The sequence below is a fragment of the Mustela nigripes genome, chromosome 1 (genome assembly GCF_022355385.1).
Source record: "Mustela nigripes isolate SB6536 chromosome 1, MUSNIG.SB6536, whole genome shotgun sequence".
In the NCBI taxonomy this organism is placed as follows: domain Eukaryota; kingdom Metazoa; phylum Chordata; class Mammalia; order Carnivora; family Mustelidae; genus Mustela; species Mustela nigripes.
In genome coordinates, this window is record NC_081557.1 from 196,613,351 (window position 1) to 196,620,741 (window position 7,391).

The 7,391-nt window shown below is 31.6% G+C and overlaps 1 pseudogene; it reads right to left on the reverse strand.

Moving 5' to 3' along the window:
* Positions 1-1,610: 1,610 nt before the first annotated feature.
* On the reverse strand, positions 1,611-1,687 carry LOC132008867 (U4 spliceosomal RNA; annotated as a pseudogene).
* Positions 1,688-7,391: the final 5,704 nt, after the last annotated feature.

Below are 7,391 nucleotides of genomic sequence, written 5' to 3' on the forward strand. Positions count from 1 at the left end.
AACACTGACATCTCCTAGGGAATGAGTATATCGAAAGAGGAGGAGAGGGACAAGAAACAAGCTCTAAGGAATGTCAATTTTGCAAATACAGATAGAGTTTAAATCAAAGAAATATAGAGAAAGATGATTTTGCAAGGAAAACTGAAAATGAATGAACAGTGAAGGGGGAGCAAAATTAAGAGTAATAACATAAAACACAAGACTATTGTGGTATTTTTTGGTAAATATCTTCAATAAATACACTTCTTTTTTTTTTTTAGAGATTTTTATTTATTTATTGAGAGAGAGGTAGTGAGACAGAGCATGAGCAAGGAGAAATCAGAGGGAGAAGCAGACTCCCCATGGAGCTGGGATCCCGATGCGGGACCTGTCCCCAGGACTCCCGGATCTAAGGAAGGAGAATAAAACAATATATGAATAATATGGGCCTGTATTTCAGTTGTATGAAATCTATTAGAACAATTTCAATTAAAATTAAATTAAAATTAAATTCAATTAAGAATTATTATTTGAAATTGACCATGAGAAAAAGATGTTTTTTAACAGTTAAAAAGGTATTATGGTATTAAATAATATCACTAGAGGATTATTTAATAATTATCCCTTCTTTTATTCTCTTTTCCCTTTCTTTCTGAATATTCTCATTAAATGCCCATGTAATTACACACGTATATCAAGTTGTAAAAATAGGGCTATCAATCTCTTTATTTTTAAGATTTTATTTATTTATTTGAGAGAGAGAGAGCATGAGAGGGGTGAAAGGTAGAAGGAGAGGGAGAAACAGACTCCTTGGTGAGCAGGGAACCTGACCTGGGGCTCCATCACAGGACCCTGGGATCATGACCTGAACCGTAGGCAGACGCTTCCGACTGAGCCACTCAGGTGCCCCTATCATTTCTCTCTTATGTAACAGTACTATAGACATTATATATCAAAGCATGTGTAAGATAGTTTTCTATATACTGAATTACAAATAAATAAATAAATAAGTGACTGAGTGAATAAATAAATAATAATAAAAGTAAATTGATTTTCTATTACTTGGCTATTTTCCAACTTCAAAATTTTTAAAGAATCAATATTTGAAAAACAAATTAGTACTTTTGGGGTTTTTGTTTTGTTTTGTTTTGTTTTGTTTGAGGGCACAGATGCCTGGATGAGCCTGTTTTTTTTTTGTTTGTTTTGTTTTTGTTGTTGTTGTTGTTTTAAACACCTCATTCCCCTTTCTTGCCTCCTTATAATTCCAAAACTTATTAAGGGCTGCTTCTTTGACATTACTTAGAGAGCTTGATTGAAAGCATGTAAAATAATTGTTTTTCTCATGCCTTTACTTATTTATTTTTAGATTTCCAAACAAGAGATTTAATTCTTAAAATAATTAAATGCTCTAGACTTAAAAGCAGGGTGGCTAATTTTCCCACCTTGTCTGGGACTCTTCTGGTTTGAGCACAAAAAATCCCAAGTCCTGGGAAATGCTTCAGTCCCTGGCCAAACATGTTGGCTGGTCACAGAGGCAGGTGTTGCTTCTTACAAGGCAAGCAGGCATGAACTTATTCCCTATGCAGTAGAAGCTAAGCTTTGACTAACATGATTCTTTCCAGGCCAAGATGAAAGCTCATATTTCAATTAGCAATAATCGCGCCTCGGATAAACCTCATTGGCTACGATACTGCCACTGTGCAAAGCTCATATTTCAGCTCTCCCTTCCACTTAAGGCCTTCCCACTCCATGTCTTCACCTATTTACTAGAAAAATCAACTTTAAATATTGCCAGACCCAAAGAGCAGAAATCCATCCACAGACAAGAAAATCCCTGTTACTTCTGTTTCTCCATTCCCAGAGGAAAGCTCCAAAGGCACTGACACTTCATGTAGATCTATATGCATCACATCAGAGTAAAAAAAGAAAAAGCCCACCACATTCTTCTTTCCTAGTTATGGGGATCTTTTCAACTTTGGCTTTATTTTGTAGACTTGGTTTCACTTGTCGATTGAAGTGTTGCTTAATATCTTGGACTGGATTTCTGATTGAGACTGTTTTGAGATTTTTTTAAATTTTTTTTTATAAACATATATTTTTATCCCCAGGGGTACAGGTCTGTGAATCACCAGGTTTACACACTTCACAGCACTCACCAAAGCACATACCCTCCCCAATGTCCATAATCCCACCCCCTTCTCCCAAACCCCCTCCCCCCAGAGATTTTTAAGTGACCATAAGATTGTCTATTAAGCTTTTATCAAGGGCCAGAGAAAGATCACCTCAATCAGACTAACTACTACAATATAAGAATATAACATATATCTATTATGTTTATGAATCATGCTTCATGCATTCATACATAAAATATAAAATTTTTATAATCAAGCTTGCATGTACATTTTTACTTAAGTAGCTTACTATAAATTCAGTGCCATTATTTATTTCATTCAATAAACATTTCATAGACTGTTAAGGTTTTATCCAGAATTACAAAGTTAATAATTTACAGTAATTCATTAGTATTGATGGACAACGAGTTCTTGTTTATTTGTGTGTGTTTGCATTTAAATAGTGAATTAGAGAATTACTTTTATCATCTCTAAATGACCACATTTCAGTAACAAAGATTTTAATTAATAGATCAAGTGTAGGACACAGAATGCGATTCTAAGAAGCCCCCCCCCCCCCCCCGCCCCGTGGACCTTCTACATACGGGTCTCGATCATATTTTAAGAAAATACTGGGCTGGGGCGCCTGGGTGGCTCAGTGGGTTAAAGCCCCTGCCTTCGGCTCGGGTCATGAAACCGGGGTTCTGGGATCGAGCCCCGCATCAGGCTCTCTCCTCCGCGGGGAGCCTGCTTCTTCCTCTCTCTCTGCCTGCTTCTCTGCCTACTTGTGATCTCTTGTCTGTCAAATAAATAAATAAATCTTTAAAAAAAAAAAAGAAAAAGAAAATACTGGGCTGACTAAATTTACCACAGCATTTACCGAACCATTCTCCAATGTACAACAATAATTTTACTATATTTTAAATAGTGACACACCCTTGGACTGTTTGTAAACCTTTTTTCGTGTTTGTTTTGTGTTTGTGTCTCTTCTTGGAATCCATGCTATCTTAATATGCGCTCTCAATAGAAATGAGAAAAAAAAAGGGCTTTGAAATTGAATAGAGCTGGGTAAAATCCTTTCATGGCTTATGTGTTCATGGGCAAGAAACTTAATTTCATGTTACCTAAATTTCCTTATTTTTAAATTATAAAATATGAAATAAATGCCATGTGTTCAGACATATAAAGCACGGGATGTTCAATGAAATTTAATTTATTTATTCTACATTCTTTTCTTTACTCTCCTTAATAAACTTATTACCCAATAGATATGTTTGTAATAGCATTCCTCTTCCATGAAAAGGCATAATCAAATATTTTTAATTAAAATTCCAATTTTTTTCATAACTTTATTATAGGATCCTCTCTGTTAGCACAGTTTCTATACTAAAAATGTGTAATATATTGGTACTCTATTGTTCTAAGTCCCTTGATTTCATTTTAGCAACTTTTTTGGTAGTCACATGTATTAAATCTGTAAGAATTATTACACATCTGAAAAATACACCAGTACTGACAACACTAAGAAGTTGTACTGTGACTATTTCACATTAATGTCTGCATTACAAATAGCTGTACTTTTATGTGTTTATTCTCTAATGGGGATAGGAAAATGACATAGAAGTCCTAGGGAAAAAGAAATTCAGTATCATTTCACACTCATTAACAATATAAAACCAGATGTTCATTATCACTTCTATAGAGAAATGTCAAAAAATCTGAATGATTGGCAAAACAAGGTGTTTGATTAATGACTTTCTTAAATTGATTAACACAGTTTTATTTCAATTTCCATTGTTGAAATATACAGATAAATTTTTCTATTTTAGCAAATATAGCACAATAAATATAATTGGATTTTTGTAAGCAAATTCTTTTCATATAATCTTAACTCTGAATTTAATTCAAATGGGATTATGTTGACTATAAAAGAAAGTGAGAAATGGGTACAACCCTATTTTCAGGGAAAAAAAACAAAATATTTTTCCTCAGGAAATTTGTTTTCCTATATGTTCACATTAATTGGATTGTTTTAGCTGAAATTTCCTTAAACTTTGCTCTTCTCTTACTATTTAAAAAGTAGAATTTTTGTGCTCTACGAGATCATATCTATTAAAAAGAATGAAATAAAAACTAAATATATCTTTCATCAGTTTTTCTTTTGAAGTATAAGTCACATGTGGACATATTCACACTAGAAAAATACAGTGAAAAATATGCAACTATGAATAATAAACATCTCCCTGTGAGATAAATTAGCATTAAGTTGAATTTCTAAAATTGCTATTTCTCTAACATTTAGCACTGTCATTTATAGTTTCCGGTGTTGAGCAGCAGCACATTTCCAACCTTTATGCTGCAAAGACTGAATCTGTTTCTATATTTGGATTCACAGCTGTTTGGTTTTCTCACAGATGCTTCCACTACTAAGATAAGCTTTAAAGAACAGATGAATATGTCAAAATGTTTGTCTTTTATAGAGAAAATAAAAATAATTTATATTTAAAATGATTACTTGTTTTAGGATCAACATGTATTGAGCTCTTTGCACTAGGATTGGAAAGACGTAAGGATACAAATGAAGACATTTCACAGGTCATGCTAGAAATAAGAGAACCTTATATTTGTAAGCCAAAAATGGTCCTTTTCTATCTCTCTTAAAAGAACTAAATATTCAGATTACACTTATAGACAAAAAAAAAAAAAAAAAAGAAAGAATTTCCCTGGATGCTAATTTAGCTCTAATTTATACAAAATCATTTGTTCCTTCTCTGTTTAAGCATAAGGCAAGTAAGGTCATATGAAAAGTAGGTCAGGAATTTGTCATATGAACTAGATCTATTCTTCCGTATTAAATATTATTTTGATTAGTGAAATTTGCGTGAAGTACTTAAAAGCACAAACTTGGGAATGATATATACCTGGCCTTCTCCAGGTAGCATTTCTGGCTAGTTAATAGGGTTTAGTTATTTAACTTCTTTGTCCTTCTATTTCACCTCTTCTTTATAACCAGGGTAATAATGTTATCTTCCTCAGAATGTTTTGAGGATTACATTGAATATAAAGGGCTAGTACAGTATTTAACATATGATAACACTAAATCACTTTTATTAAAATTATTATTATTTTCTCCTTTTTTGTCATGAAATAAAAACCTGCACCTATTAAAAATTAAATGTTAAAAATGTATGTAAAAATGTGGACCATCTTCCCAACCTAGACCCATAATTCCATTCTCAAAAGATAAATAAGATAAATAGCATCAAAAATGTCATATGTATTAGTACATAACATTTGCCTATAAATTATAGGTTTCATTTTTACAAGGTGGGAATGTACTATCCACATTTTTGGTATAATGCTTTTTAATTTAGTTAATGATATATCCTAAAGGGTCTCCTGTGTGGCTCAGTTGATTAAGTATCCAACTCTTGATTTCAGCTCCGGTCATAATCCCAGGGTCTTGAGACAGAGCTGTAGGTGGGCTCCACACTCAACTGGGAGTCTGCCCCATCCTAACCCTCTGCTCATGTTCTCTTTCTCTAAAATAAGTAAATACATTTTGAAAAACATATAGATCCTAAAGACCTTATATTACAATAGTAGAGTTATTTATTAATTACTATTACTTTAGAGTAGAATCATTTGAAGTATGGATTGGTTATCAAGAATTTAATTAGCCTTCTGCTAAACATTTGTTATTTTCATTTTGTGTGTTACAAATAATATTCTCAAGAACCTTAATTAATGAGCATATTTAGTTACAGTTGATAGTGAATATGTGAAAAAATATTCCTACTGGATAAATTGTTTCATGAAATAATATATCCATGTTCAATTTACTAAATAATGCCAGGTTGCCAAAATGGTAATGCCTATTTCCCCATATTCTATTATGATCATAATCTCAACTATGATATATAACTGTTACTACATAGATATAAAGTTGTACTATAGCTTTAATTATATTTTACTACCTTGATTTTTACATCAATACATTAGAGGACTTTGAACTAAGACAATTTATCTCTGCTGTGTTTCCTTTACTCTTGTCTAGAACATAAAAGTAACAACAACAGCAACAATATAATCCAATAGAATCTTACACTGATGAACTGTTACAATGAATGCAAAGGGCTTTATAGATGTAAAATGCTGATTTAAAAAATAAATTGGGACATTTTTCTATTTTGAAGAATACTTATTAAAATCTAGTTTCCTGTAGTAAAATTAAGTAAAATACTTCCTTGAAATCAAGGAGAACCATATACCTCTTGTTTAATTGTTGCTAGGTTCCATATGTTGACTATAAAAAAATAATAAACCTAACTGGAATTTAGATAAAAACTTGAAAAAATTAATAAGCTGTTTGACTATACTCATTATCTAGAATATCTGAGACTTTTTCAATATTCAGTGAACCTAGTTGGGCAGGATCATGCTCAATTAAATTCAGATGGAGATTTTGACTAATTTCTTTTTGTGCTGTAAAGAGCTGTATTTTTATTCAGAGCAATAAACCATGTTTATTTAACCCTGTAAATGTTTATCCCTGAAGTATAAAATAATCACTAACAGGATAGAGTTACTATCCCCAACTCTTTTTTTTTTTTCCTCCTCCTTAACACTCCATACTTTTTGCCACTTAACTTTGCATTACTTCCATTTTAAGGGGCCAGAGTATTTATTTATCAATCTAAGTAAAATGACTGGCTTTAAATGGATGATTAAAATGTTTTTTGACACAAGTGGGACCAATGATGGAAATAAAAATAGTAGGAAAATGTTTCTAGGTACCTGGAACTATTAATTCAATTAAATAAAAATACCTTTTTTCAGAATTTTCATGTCACTTTTATATTATTTATTTTGGTTATTTTCATATACCTGAAATATCCATTCTAAAGAAGGAAAGTCTGAAATAAAAGTAGAGAGAGGTCTAATTACTGCCCAAGATTGTCAACCTCACACTAAGTGAGAAATTTGGATAAGGTAACTTTGTTCAAATATATAAACCTTCTATAGTAATTACTGTAGAGATAAAATAAATCATTTGATCTAACTGAAAAAAAGCTTAAAATTATTTTATGGTTTTCCTGGTTTATTGTTAATAACTTTTCTTCCTTTAGCCAGAACTTCAATACATGTATCTTGTAGTCTGAGCTCATGCTTGATTATCCTGGATTATTAAATAAATCTATTGAGTAAATGTTAAATAAATACATAAACAAATTTATTTAAATATGGTTTTAAAATTATTAATACATGAATTAACAAATAATGCAGTATACATAAATTAAT